This window comes from Eulemur rufifrons, chromosome 30, assembly GCF_041146395.1.
Source record: "Eulemur rufifrons isolate Redbay chromosome 30, OSU_ERuf_1, whole genome shotgun sequence".
NCBI lineage: Eukaryota > Metazoa > Chordata > Mammalia > Primates > Lemuridae > Eulemur > Eulemur rufifrons.
This window is the reverse complement of record NC_091012.1, coordinates 120,084,759-120,098,327: the sequence shown is the minus strand read 5'-3', so window position 1 is coordinate 120,098,327 and position 13,569 is coordinate 120,084,759. Positions and strand designations below refer to the sequence as shown.

The window sequence follows — 13,569 nt, the reverse complement described above, 5'->3', positions numbered from 1 at the left end:
TGGATTGATCCTTCTGGTAGTTAAAACCAATTCCTGATCTTCCTTGCTGATCTACATTTTATTGGGTATTTAATTACAGAACATTTTCATCTGCATTGAAAATAAAACCACTTATGTCAGTTAAGTATCGTACCCCCCAATACTCAGAGGCCGATTTCAGTAAATATTGTACGGCTTAACATGCACACCATTCAGCTCACCTCTTGCATTGGTCCTGTACAAATTAAATCAGTCTTGAATTTATGGATCAGAGCAAAAGTGTCAGTAAAAGCATTTTCACCAAAAGACTAAATATGTAGTAATTGTGGTTTTTTTTCACCATTTTCATTGTTTTTTAAAATCTCTACTGATTATACACCGCCTCTCACATGCAATTGTCTTTGAACTGATCAGAAGCGATGGACTTAATCATGTCCTTCAACCGTCTCAAACCTGGTCATAAGTAGAGCAAACCTGCTGAAGATAAAGGGACTAGATTTAAATGACCTTTCTGACTCCTAAATCCTTCTTTTGATTGTGGGCAAAGTTACTATGTTCCTGCTGTGGGATATAACTATGTATAGATTTATAAAAGTTTGTCAAATGCAAGCTGAAATCTCTATATTCATTTTACCCAATTTACTAGAAGGGAACAAATTTTCTAGTTAATACATAGGCTGTTAGAAAGACTTGAAAGATGTAGTGAAATTTCACAATTGTCCAACTACTACTTGATGAGAAGCTTGCCTTCTATGAATGAGGGTTATGTCTATAGTTCTTTCATACTTCCCTTCTGTTTCCCCCATAGTTTCTTCTTTCTTCTAAAGCTCTGCTCTATTCCTTTTAGTGTCCTACTACACATCCACCTTCCATGCTACTACTGCCTCTCTGCCTTTACTCTTCTCCTTTTCTTCTGTCTTACATCTTCCACTTATTCATTGCATCCCCTGAATTGTTGTTGTGGTTGCTGCTGTTGTACTTTAAACAAATATTCTCCTCTGTGTTATCCTGTTTACCTTTGGTGTCAATTCATCACTTTTAAATTATTGTAATGTGTTATTATTTAAATGTTTCATTTCCAAGCTTCCTATTAGAGCTTTGCTACTCAAACTGTGGTCCATGGACCAGCAGCTTCAACATCACCTAGTGGCTTGTTAGACATGCAAAACCTCAGCCTCTACCCTAGACCTTGAATCAGAATATGAAATTGAACAAGATCCTGGTTATTGACATGCACCTGAAAGTTTGAGAAGCACTGTATTATTAGTATACATTTCCCATAAACTGAAGTAGCATTAAAAAAAGAGTTTACAAAGTGGTGTTGATTATCTGGTATTTAAAGGAAAAAATGCTAAAAGATGTTTAGTCCTTTGATTTTCTTTTACAATGGAAGCATATAAGAACAGAGACATCTTTCTTATGTATTTAATAATGTTCTTAAAACTTTAAAATCTGATAGCATTAGCTGCCATTCTAGGAAGAGTTTTAATCAGTGGATATTGCAAACATTACAATTTATCACATGTATATGGACTAAGGACGCAGGTAAAAACTGAACTTCAATCATTTCCTTCAAAGTCTGCAAGCCATAAGTTTTAGTATATTGATATTTGGGTGACAGAACAATATGTTTGACCATTGATAATAATAGTGATTATGGAAAGTTTACTGTTTGATAAGCAGTCTACAAAACACTTTATAATGTCAGCTTATTTAGTCCTTACAAAACCATTGCTAGATAGCAAAATTATAATCATCATTTTCAGAGGAGAAATTTTTAGCCAAGTTTCATAGGTTACTTAGTGGCAAATCTAGGATTTAAACCCAAGTCCATCTCATGCTACAACTTTAGTTTGTAGATACCATGTTATACTGCTTCCCTTAGTGGATAATGTACAATTTGGTCCATTAGTTGAACTAGTGATAAAAAGCAATTATACCATAATAGCAGCAAATTATAGACATTTGTAAAGTTTTAAGAATGAAAGGTTGGTAGTTCTTTTAATAATTATAATGAAATAAGTAATATCCCTTTATTTCAGTATTTTTATATTAGACACACTCCCTCCATAACTTCTAAGATCCTCAAAACATTTCAGTCATATATTATTATTAATAGATTTTCTTTTATAACTTTACAATTATTCCTATATTAGTTTCTCTCTCTCCTAGTATTATGTGTGTGAAAAACGTTAGACAAATTACATTTAGCAGAGTTTAATTGAGCAAAGAATGATTTGCAGATCATGTAGCCCTCAGAACCAGTGGAGGTTCAGAAAGCTCTGTTCCGCAGCATGGACAGGCAGCATTTATGCACAGAAAATGGAAATGAGGTACAAAGACAGCTTGGTTGGTTATAGTTCGGCGTTTGACTCATTTGAACATGGTCTGATCCATTGGCTACCTGTGATTGACCAAGCTCAGCTACTGGCTACTAATTGGCTGAAACGTAACTAGTTGTTATAAAATTATGCTCCTATGTTGGGCTTTCAGTTAGTTTATGTATTTTCTTACTAAGGACTCAAGTACAGAGACATCCTTAAGCCAAATTCAGTTTAACATGTAGTAGTTACATCCTCAGTTCCAGCGTCCAACTCTATGGGTTCCATTCTGGGCCTCAGTGTTTACTAGATATGTAACTTTAGGCATATTAGCCTTCTCTACTTCAAGATCTCATCTTTAAAATGGGGATGTAAAATAACACTTATCTCACAGTTTTATTGTGAAGTTTAAGTTTGATTATTTATATAAATTGCTTAATACAACGTCTTACAAAAATTAAGCACTCAATAAATAGTAGCTATTGCCATTATTAGATTTTGAGTCCTTAACAATAAATATTTTATCATATGTATCCTTTTATATACCAATTTTGGTATATAATGGATGGTTTTGGGAATATGTTCAACTGTAACCATCAGAAAACCTATTAGCAGCTTAAACAGGTAATGGCCTATTTATCTCATATGAAAAGAAATACAGAAGCAGAAATTTGAGTACTGATGTGCCACTAAGAATTAAGATTTCTTCCATCTTTCTGCTCCACTATCCTTTGATTTGTAGGTTTCATCCTCATGTTCACAGAATGGCGGAAGTAAGGTATTGCATTTACATTCCAGGAAGATATAAGAGTGAAGGGCTTAAAAGGAAATATAGAAGGAAGACTGGGTATGATGGTAGGAAATGCTAGCTGAGTCTATCCATGCAAAAAAAAAAAATCTTTCTTGGTCTTCCTATCAAAGGATTTCTGTTTCCATCATCTTGGCAAAAACTTGGTTAGGTAACTATGAAGGTAAATATTTTAACTTTCTAGCCTTTATATAAAGGGAAACAGTGGAGAAGAGGGTCCTGAATGGCTTTGTGGTAACTGATCCATAATATCAACTATAGTACTCATCAATCAATCAGCCAGTCAATGAACCAAAGAGAAATGTAAATATGAACCCCTTTAAATGGAATGTATCTTTTAAAATACATTCTTTGTGATATATTTAAATATGATAATCCCTCCTATCCAGTATTTTGCCACTAAAATGTTTGAAGTAAGGAATGAAACTTTACACAGATAATTTATTTTGGCAGCATTGCCATGGTGACAGGAAAAAAATTGTCCCTAGAACAGACCCTAAGTACAACTGCTCTTAGCAAATACTCAGAGGTGTTTCTGCTGCTACAGATAATCACAGAAGTTGCCAGAAATTGAAATGTGCAAAGGATAAATACAAATCTTCCTCCTTCTTTGCAATGTTGGAGAGATCTTGCTTCTTTTTTAACCTCCATAATTTTGTTGCCATGTTTTGTAGCTTCTTTCCTTGCAATGTTTCTGGGACAGTTCAGTCATCAACATCTCAATCTTGGTCAGGACACAAAAATTTCTTGTCAATTGTAAATATGTGACCTTGGGAAATTCTTGCTTGATCTCTTTTTCTCTGGCCATTTCTCCTCAAACCCATCTATTCATAATGCTGCTATATACTTCTCACCCTGGGCTCAATAATCCTCCATGGATTTTTTTTTAATCCAGAAAGCCATCAATGGGCTGCACCTGTTGCAGGGTGATCCCATTGCTCCTTCCCCTTTTTGCACCTTTGCAGCCTCACATTCATGAAGGTCTTTTACATTCTATCCTTATAAAAAGTCCTCCTCATTCTACTTTGAAAGACATACTCTCTCCCTAGAATGCATTTCATTAATCCTCAAGGCAAGATGTAATTCTTCCATAAACTTGACCTTAACTAAACTGACACCATGTTAATTTTTCCTTTCCATTTTTTCCTCATTGTCAATATGTCTTTATTTATTCCATTATTCATTCATTGATTCATTTAGCAAATGCTTTTTGAGCATAGAATATGTGCCTGACCTTTTGTTAAACATAGGATTTATGGAGCTAAATATTAATAAAACTTAGGGTGTGTTTCAAGGGGGTTACAATCTATTGAGGAAGAATGATTCTGTTATTGTAGTATAGCTTCTGTGTTCTTGTGGAAATCATGATCTGTAATTCACCAACCCCTTCACTCTTCCTTTCTATCATTCCTCCCCAAATACACACAGACACATATATTGGTATGCAAGTTTCTTAAGGGCAAGAGAGATTCATTCTTTCCTTTTCTTTTGGCATTATATCCTCTAGCACAAGGGCCCAATGGGATTCTGAAAAAAATTAGGTTTCTAAAATATTCTGAGAAAATATCTGGAAAAAATTAAGATGGAATGAGTTAAGGATAAAGCATTTTCTTGACTTGTAAGGAAATAACACAATCAAACATCATATAGTATGATTCAATGAAGATTCATGAAAAAATACATTTCAAACTTCAGAAATTAAAAATAATAGGACTAAGAATATTTCCCTGTGTATGTATGTAGTGTGATGTTGTGATTCTCCTTGGTAGTAGAGTGGAAATTTGAGCATAATCTAGGTAGAGAGAAAAGGTCATTATTCCTAGTTCTGTGTTTTTCTAATATGCCATGTTCTTCAAAATCTACCAAAAATTCTAAGTATTAATAAGTAACAATCAATATCTTCTATTTGTGCAGAATTTTATTATTCAATATTTTCTTGTTTCTCTTGAAACATCTTATCTTTGTTTTTTTTTTGTTTGTTTGAAACACATATTTGCCACAGTTCAAATATTATGCTGCATTCTCTTTTGCTTACTGAAGGGTGACAGGACCCATAAAATAGGTATAACTCAGTAGCTCAGTTCATGGTCAAATATGTATAAATATTACCTCTTTGTCTACCCTCGGGCAAAAACAAAATGCCCATGATATGTCCTCTTATGTGAACACCTAGTTATTCAAGGTAAGCTCTAAATGAATTTTTCTTTATCTTATTTAATAGTAAGTACTTTTTTTTCTTTCATAGTAAGGTAATCTTTTTCAGTGATCTGAAATACTGCCCAAGAAGCTAGAATCTTTGCAAGTGTTTGAATCTTAAATTATTATTTGTTCTCTGTTGGCTTTAAGAGCTCACTCATTGGAATTACAAAACCCTTTCTCTTTATTGCCGAAAGCATTTAATGTATGCAAACTTACATTTGGTTAGAGAACATTTTTAAAAATAAACTTTTCAAATTGGAATGTTCTTACTGAATTCAGGCTTTTATGATGCTGTTTGATTTGGCATATGTTCCTTGTGATATCTGCATTGAAAACACTTTGCATTTGAGAGACTTTTCCTGCCTTATTGGGACATTTCAACTCAATTTATAGTTATCAGTAGGAAAAGAAAGAAAACATTTCCATCCAAAAGAGGTTTCAGTAGGATTTAGCAGAAAGTGCTTTAAAAAGAACAACAGCAGCAAGCTTGAACCTTTGCCCACTTTTTTTTAAACAAAGAAACATTACAAGATTCTCTTTTCTTTTTTTAAGGATCCACAGAAGGAGGGTTCTTCCTGGTCTATTTGAAAATACATCAGACTTATTCAAGAAACTTTTTTTTCTGTCTTACCTGATCCATTTACACTCAGAATGAGACTGAATTTATGACACGATATTACCTTTAGTGCTAAATTTTTGGTCATTGGTTCAATACTTGGATCCTTCACAGAGAGCACATATCCATCAGGATGTATTTGGCTTCACATAACAGTCAATTCTTGGAGGTTTAGACCATGAAGATACTTACTGTTTACCTAACAGAAGTCTGGCAGTAGATGTTTCTCTGGTTTAAAAGGTGCACACATCATAGGTGGACGGCTCCCTGTTTCTTTACAAATGGTACACATCTGAGGAACCAGTGCACAGGTAGTTCAAGAAACGATGTTACCAGGGCCCCAGAAACTCCTTTTGCGCTCTGTTTTAGTCCTCACCTCACCTTCCAAAGGCAATGACTATTTAGAATCCTGACAACGTAGAGTCATATTTCTTGTTTTTGAACATTTTATGAATGGAATTATACAAGATATATTCCTTTGTGTCCAGCTTCTTTTATTCAACCTTATGCTTGTGACATTTACTCATGTTGTTGCGTGTAGTTATAAATAGTTCATTCTCATTATTATATAGTATTACAGTGTGGGGAATGAACAATTATATATGATTTCTACTGCTTGCTTAATTTCCAGTTTATGGTTATTAGGAATAATGCTTCAATGATCATTTAGTATATGAACATTTAGTATATGTCTTTGCATAAATAGAGGCATGCAATTCTATTTGATACCTATCTAAGAGAAGAATTACTGAGTCATAAGGCATACAGATGCTGAGCTTCAATAGACATTGACAACTAGTTTTCCAGAGCAAGACATATTTTTTCCTTCATTCTGAAATAATATTTTGAATTTGGCAAATGTATTTCCCACTCAGAAAGAAAAAAATATAATATATAAACTAAAGCATATGTGCAGTGAATTGCATTTAATTGAAAACAAAAGATGTGAAAAATGTGGGAGGAAAGAGTGTATTTGTATTAGTTTACAAAGGAACATGCTCAAGAAAAGTAAATAATTGTATTTTGAGTGTATCATAGAGTCAAAACGATATAATCAGGCTTTTTGAAAATTGACCTGTGGTTTTCCGCCCCTTTTAAAGGATGTGATAGGTCATTGAGAAAAAAATAAATCCTTGTCATTTCCGAAAGTACCTGTTCTTTTTTTTGTAGACTATAAAGGCCACCTATAAAACATGAAGATGAAGGTTGGGATAGATCACAGGAGATTATTTAAGCACCCAAACACTGTGGGTTTTTTTTCCTTTTTTCAATTTTACTAAAGTTAAATCATGAAATAAAATATCAGTAGCTATATTCAATTTTCCTGTATTTTATTTTTAGTAACATTAAATTATTTTAGGACACCTGATATTGTGGTAAGAAACATCAAAGGTTTTGATATAATTTTTGATCAATGGATTTTGAATCAACCAGGCTATGTGTAGAGGACAAAGCAGTGCCCTTTCTTGTATATTAACCTTTCTAGGGCTGTGGGAGGTGTTTACTTTGAGTGCAAAGTGCCAGTTTGTATTCAGATCGATTTAGCTACAAATTTTCCCCCAAAATTTAGGTTCAACAATATTCTTTTAGTTTATCTCTCACTGTCAAAAAGTCTCTTTCAATGTCATTTTAAGTGAGAAAGTCAAATGATATTTTGAAACATTGGCTTGGGGAGAACTGCATCAGTTTGCTTTGATGAGAAGGAAAAATAATTTCCAACATTAGATTAGAGTTAAAAAAATATAAAAGAGAGTTTTGCTAGATGATCCTTGCCTTTTATCCTTTTAAGGTTTCATGGAACTATTATAAGAATTTTCTGTTTTGTCTAAGATGTTTCTTCAAGCAACTTTCTAAGCCTCAAGGCATTTATCTTACACATTGTACGCTTCAGCTGTATTACCAGAAGTCTTTTGTTTAAAAAAGGCTTTGGTGAAATTCTTTACATTTCAATTTAAGCCTGAACAAAACAACAACAAAAGTACTTAATATTGCTGCCTTTCTTTATGTAATGATCAACTTCTCCTATGCTCTCCTTTATATCATTGAGCCATTTTCTTGAATCTTTTTCTAAATTAAAGTTAAAGAAAAACATGACCTAAATCTTATGTGTATGTTCTGATTTTTAAAGAATCTTTATTTTTACTTTTGCTGGTCCAAATACAGAAATTATCTCCTCCCATTCCCCTCTCCTCAATTAGCTGCCAATGGTCTGGAACTTAACGATTTTACCTCATGTGATTCTATTTGTTTGTAATCCTATATTCAACATTGTACTGAAGTCTGTTAAACATTGATAAGCCAGTTTTTATGCAGTATGTCCTTAGAGAGCATTGCACTAAAATGCTGTAAAGACTGGGATTAGGTTTAGGTATTGTAAGGTGGTTTCGAGACATTTTCCTAGTTTCTGTTCTTTCAAAGGTGCCAAATCAACTTGGCCTTGATTTAATATTGCTAATATTGTAATGCTGAGCCGACTTGGAGCTTCACATATTTCAAAATGAGTTTTTTGGGGGGTGATTTAACAAACAGTTCTATTTTTTAAGTGCTGCGGAATGCAATGCACACATGGGACATTATTGTGTAGTTGCTGTGAGACACTGAATTCTTTGCCAAAATCTTAAGTTCCCTTCATTGCCATTCATATACCTTCTTCTGTTATCTCTTGCCAGGATTCTAACAGCCTCATCTGATACTATTACTATTTAGTAAGGAGAGTTGTATTGTGCTTAATTTCTTCTGATTTGTACAGAAAAAACAAAACCATCATGCATCCCATAGATCAGTGGTCCCTAACCTTTTTGGCACCAGGGACCGGTTTCATGGAAGACAACAATTTTTTCCATGGATGTGGGTTGGAGGGTGGGGACGGTGGGGAGGTGGAGCTCAGGCGGTGATGCAAGGGATGGGGAGCAGCTGTGTAGATGAAGCTTCCTGCTCTCCCACTCCACCCACCTCACCTCCTGATGTGCCCCCTGGTTTGTAAGTTTCATGGAAGACACATTTTCTGCAGCCAGGGGGTTGAGGACCGCAGCCATAGATAACCACTTATTAACATTTGAGATTATGTCTTTCCCATCCATATATGTTATCTATATATTAATATGTATTTTGAAAAAAATGGTATCATGCTTGAAAGATTGTTTTGTAACTCACTTTAAACATTTTTTATTATATAATATTTCATAGACACAAATGATATGTACATATATAAGAAATAAAGAATAATAAAATGAACACCTATATAAATACTACCTAGCTTACAGAATAGTACCAATATTTTGGAGTCCCATGTGTGTCTACCAAATGTTAATCTTTTCCCTCTCCTGCAAAGATAACTGTGCTTCTGAATTTTATATTCATCATTCACTTCCCTTAAAAAAAGATTTACTATATACGTATGCATTCCTAAATAATATATCGCTAGTTTGTTGTGTGTTTTTGAACTCTTTATAAATGTGATAATACATATAATCGTTTATGACTCATTTATAATTCGATATTTTCTCTGAGATGCCTCCACACTGATGAGTACAGCTGTGGCTCCATCGTTTTGACTGCTATTTAGTATTCAGTGATATAAACATGTGATGCCTTTTACTTATGCTCTTGTTGATGGGAGTGACTTGATCTCAAGTTTTGCTCTAACAAACAATAATCCTAGGAGAATTCTTGAATGCTTGAATGTGTCTCCTGGTGTACATGAGCAGGAATTTCTTCAGGGCTAGTGACTAGGAGTGAGACTGATGATGGGTCATTATATATGTGCACAAGCAAACTTCAAGGTAATGCCATATTATTTTCCAAAATGGTTTATGAATATTCCTAAAAATGTTAGTGTGCAAAGTTTACATGTTTCTACACTTTCTCCAAGCCTTAATATTGTTATAAGCCTTAATAAAGTAATGTCTTATTTAATTTACATTTCCCTGGTTAATGGTGACATAGAACTTTTTTTTACAAGAGGCAACTGTCTTTCCCTTCTATTCTATATCATATTTTTTGTCAGCTTTTATATTGCCAAATATCTTCTCCCTGGTTGTACTTTTACTTTATTAATTATATAATTTGAATATTAGAAGTTATTAACTTTTAAAAAGTCAAATTTATTAATATTTTTGTTATAGTTATTGCTTTTGAGTCGTAAAGAATTCTTCCCTACTATAAGATCATTCAAATATTCTCCAATATTTTCTTCTAGAATGTTAATAAATTTTCTTCTCACCTTTAATGTGTAGTCTAGGAATTGAGTCTTTGAATGGTGTGAGAGAGTGATTTGATTTCTTTTTATCTTCAGTATGAATAGTCAGTTGTTGCAGCACTATATATTGAAGAGTCTATTCTTTCTCTACTTATCTGCAGTAGTTACCCCTGTCCAATATCCAATGTATTAGAATAAAGCCAGCTGCTATAAAAAATATTCCCCCAAATTTCTGTGGCCTAATACAGTGTGACTGGTTTAGACCAATGCTTTCTTCCACTTGATTGTTCAATGACCCATGATCCTTCCCTTTCATGTCTTACCATTCACTAGGGCGTTATAGTCTGTTTCATCCAGCTGGCAGGTGGAAGAAGAAAGGGTAGAGGAAGCATACCAGCTTCTTAAACATTTTGGTTTGCAAATGATCATATCAATACTGCTCATATTCCACTGGTGAAAACTAGTCACTTAGCCCTACATAGATGAAATGGGTGCTGGAAAACATTGCTCTCTGATGGAGAGCAGCTTCCCATATGCATCTCTACAATATGGAAGAGTATGAATATGGAGTGTTTAGCTAGCTGTCTCAGTTACATCGCTGTTTTTCTTCTGTCTGGTGGGACAAGTCCTTCCACCTTGCTGATCTTTTTCAAGGGTATTTCATCTATTCTTTGTTTCTTTGCCAAGTATCACAAAGAAAAAAATTTCTGTTTTAGTTGGTATGCACTGCATCTATAGATCAGTCTAGAGAGAATCAATATATTTATATAATGAACCTACTTACCCATTAGCATTGTATCTCTCTATTAACTTACATGGGCTTAAATGTCTTTCAATATACTTTAAAATCTTATTCATAAAGATCTTATATAACTTGTGATAGATTTTATTCTTTGAGGTTTTATTTTGTTAATATTATATGATTTTTGTTAATATTATAAACTATCTTTTCTAAGCTTTGTTTTCTATTGCCAATATACAAACATGCAAATGATTTTATGCATATTATAAATCTTGTATCTTGACATCTTAGTTTCTTTGTTATTAATTCCAATAATTTGTGTTCACATCTTCTGAAGGAGGTTTGCATGCAGACAATCATGTTATTTATGAATAATGATAGGTTTTTATGTTACTTCTCATTTTATCTTTGTTTGTCTAACTGAATAGAAACAGTAATAGACATCTTTTATTTGTTCCTGATTTTAGAGGGAATTATTTTGGCATTTTGTCATCATATATAATGTTTGCTATAGATTTTTTGTAATGCATTGTATCTTTTTTAATACATTGCATGATTCTGTTTGCCAATATCTTGCTTAGGATTTTCTATTTATGTTCACAAGAAATATTGGCTAATGATTTTCTCTTTTTATATTGACCTACTTAGTTTTGGTATCAACATTATATTAGCTTCATTTTGTAGTTGATATTTTCCCATTTTCTATTTCCTAAGATATTCTATATGTTAGGAATCATCTGTGTTTTGAAAGTTTAGTAGAACTCATGCTTAAAACCACGTGACACTGGTATTTGCTTTAAGGGGATATTTTAACTACTAATGTTTTTGCTCTAATAGTTAATTTTCAGGTTTTTCATCTCTTCTTAGATCAGATTTGATAAATTCTGTGTTTCAAAATGTACATTTTAATTTAGCTTTCAAATTTATGGGCATAATTTCTTAATAGCTTTAGAGTCTCTTGTGAATGTATGCACACCCCTTCCCTTTATTTGTGTTTTCTTTTGTCCTGATCAATTTTTCAAGTAGTTTTAAAATTTTGTCTCTCCAAATATTGGCTGTTTTGATGTTCTCTATTGATTTCTGCTCATATTTTTATTATATTTTATTCTACTTTATTAGAATGTATTTAATTATTCTTTTTCTAACTGCTATGATATATATTTATGTTAACTTTCTACTATAAATATTAAGAATTTCAAAAAATATTCCTCAAAGTATCTCAAGGACTTTGCTCATTTATTTCTAAGTAAATTTAAATTTCCATTATGATTTCTTCTTTGACCATGGATTATTTAGAACTGGGTTTTTTAATTTACAAATATATTCTCTGATTATCTTCCCGTTATTTCTGTCTAACTTGATTGTATTGTGTGATATAATTTTTTAAAATGTGCAAAAACTATTTTATTGCACAGCGCATGGCAACTTTGTGCAAGTGTTTCATATGTGCTTAAGAAGAAAGTATTGGGTACACATTTAGGAACATGGTTTTTACATGTTCATTAAATCAGGCTTGTTAATTGGATTGATGGGATCTTCCATATGTATGTGTTGAAATCTCCTGCTAAGCTTTTTGTCTCAATATGTTTGCATTGCTATAAAGGAAATACCTAAGGCTGGGTAATTTAGGGGAAAAAAAGGCGGTTTATTTAGCTCATGGGTCTGCAGGCTGTGCAAGAAGTATAGTGAGACATCTGCTTCTGGTGAGGGCTTCAGAGAGCTTCCAATCATGGTGGAAAAAGAAGGTTGGGCAGGTATGTCATGGCAAGAGGAGGAGCAAGAAAGAGAGGAGGAGGAAGTGCCAGGCTCTTTTTAACAATCAGACCTTGTGGGAACTAAGAGTAAGAACGCAATCCTGCAAGAATGACACCAAGCCATTCATGAAGGATCCATTCCCATGACCCAAATACCTCCAACTAAGACTCACTTCTAGCATTGAGGATCAAATTTCAACATGAGATTTAGAGGGTCAAATATCCAAATGATATCATTTGTAGAATTGATCAGTTATTTTGTAATGTCCAGGTAATTTTCTTCCCCTTTGTATCTGTGGAGGCTATTTTCTGAATTCATTTAAAGTTTAGAATAGTTTTATTTACCTGGAGAATTGATTCTTTTATTATGTAGTCTTTTGTCTGATCCATTATTATATAATGTATACCTTAGCTTTATTTGGGTTTGTGTTTTCCTGGCATATCTTTACCTTGTATCCTCAAGTTTTCTGTTCTTTGTATTCAGGTATGTTTCTCTCTGTCTCTTATAAAAGGTAGATTGCTAGATTTAAAAATATCTGTATCTATCTAGACAGATATCCTGTCTGTCCATTTTTGTCTTTTAACTGAAGTATTTAGTTCACTCATATTTTCATGGATATTTATCATAATTACTTTTATACTTGAATTTACTTGTAGCATGATATTTTCTACTATTGACTTACTTTGTCTTTGCTCCTTTTTTTTTCTTCTTCACTGCCTTCTTTTGGAGTGATTGAGTTTTATATTCCTATTCCAATTTTCCCTCATCCATTTTGCAATTTATGTAGTCTTTCTATTATTTTAGTGATTACTCTTAAAATTTTACTATGAGTTATTTAGCAAATTAAAAAGTAACCAATTGTTTAATTTTCTTTTCAGAAAAAGTAAGAAACTTTATGAATAATAGCTTTCCTCTTATCTTACCTGCTCCCATTACCCAGTGGTTAGTTCT

At 33.1% G+C, this 13,569-nt stretch overlaps 1 protein-coding gene across 1 annotated transcript in view; it reads left to right on the top strand.

Annotated features, from left to right (window-relative positions):
- IL1RAPL1 (interleukin 1 receptor accessory protein like 1) overlaps positions 1 to 13,569 on the top strand; it is a 1,283,297-nt gene that overhangs the window by 503,475 nt on the left and 766,253 nt on the right. The window lies entirely within an intron of this gene.